The sequence below is a fragment of the Nanorana parkeri genome, unplaced genomic scaffold (genome assembly GCF_000935625.1).
Source record: "Nanorana parkeri isolate BGI_ZX_2015 unplaced genomic scaffold, ASM93562v1 scaffold4298, whole genome shotgun sequence".
In the NCBI taxonomy this organism is placed as follows: domain Eukaryota; kingdom Metazoa; phylum Chordata; class Amphibia; order Anura; family Dicroglossidae; genus Nanorana; species Nanorana parkeri.
The window spans coordinates 1,114-2,475 of record NW_017310561.1 but is presented as its reverse complement, the minus strand read 5'-3'; the positions used below and the strand labels follow the sequence as shown (position 1 = coordinate 2,475).

The window sequence follows — 1,362 nt, the reverse complement described above, 5'->3', positions numbered from 1 at the left end:
GGGAAGGGTTACAATGAATGGGGAAGGAGTATTATGAATTGAGGAGGGGTACTATGAGCAGAGGAGGGGTATTGTAGAATTGGAAATAATAGAAGGATGTGGGGTATTGTAGGTAGAGGAGGGGTATTATAGACGGGGGAGGGGTATGATAGTGGGTCATAATTCGGGGTCGTGTTATTGTTCGGGGTTCATTCAGCTCTACTTACCTGCCCAGCTGCTCCTCTCCCGGCACGTGACCGTCCTCTCCCATCACGTGACCGCCGCGCGGCCTGTTGGGAGATGTAGTGAAGAGGCGGTACTTGTAGTGGGAGGGGCCTACTTTGTGGGTCTCCTTTACCACGTAGCGTCGTCTACCTTACGTACGCGCCCGGAACAATTCCAGCTCGCACGCTGCCTGTCAGCGCGGTCACATGACATATTGCAGCCTTGTGGCCACGCCTTCATATAGTTTGCGACCGCCCCCCGGCTACATACACTGCTATATATGGCTGACCCCGCCCCTATACACAGTAGTCCCCGCATATAAATACACTATTGGTGTTCTGTTGAGAATGCCGACCCAGTCGAATTTGCCGACCTGACTATCTGCGCTTGCGCACACACCTGGATGAACGAGAAAGCAACCATTTATTTACAAAGTTTTTGTTTCTAATTGTTCATTGTGACCATTCATGATATGCCGTCCATGGCCGTACATGATGGGTGGCATTTTATGCACATTCACGATTAACATCGTAAGCAATGACAGTATTATTACATTGCCACCCATCATGTACAGCCATGGACGCCATATTATGAACGGTCACAATTAGAAAGAAATACTTTGTAAATAAATGGCTGTTTTCTCATTCATCCCGGTGTGTGCGCAAGCGCAGATGGTCAGGTCGGCAAATTCGACTGGGTCAGCATTCTTGACAGAACACCGGTGAAAGGTTTTAGAACCCCCCTCAGTGTTTCCGGCGCAGTGTAATGTCTTGGTGTACTCTGATGATAATAATAAAGCAGAGTTGTCACCTCGTCACATCTCCCCTGAGAAGGACTCCGACACGGACAATATGTGTCACCTGAACCTCTCTACTTCCACCGCAGGCCGGTTACAGCTTTCCTACCATTTCAGGTTATTCACCGGATGCGAATGGCGTCCATTGCCCTCAAACCTCGAACAATGGAGGCGTTCCATATACAGGGGTGACAACCAGGGCCAGATTCCCGACAAGGCCACCGAGGCCCCCGGGGCGGCAGGGAGCAGAGGGGCGGCACAGGTTTGAAGTCTCCTGACGCCCCGAACATGGAGTTCCTGGCGCCGGGTGGTAATTTGTTTTCTACATTCAGTCCTGCTTTGCACAAGGGGGCGTACCCCCC

The 1,362-nt window shown here is 51.2% G+C and overlaps 1 protein-coding gene across 1 annotated transcript in view; it reads right to left on the bottom strand.

The window, feature by feature from the left end:
* Nucleotides 1-269, bottom strand: part of SLC38A7 (solute carrier family 38 member 7) — a 4,636-nt gene extending 4,367 nt beyond the window's left edge. Inside the window, exon 1 of the mRNA XM_018575628.1 lies at nucleotides 207-269. The gene's annotated coding sequence lies outside the window, so the exon portion shown is untranslated. The remainder of the gene's footprint in view (nucleotides 1-206) is intronic.
* Between the last annotated feature and the right edge of the window lie 1,093 nt (nucleotides 270-1,362).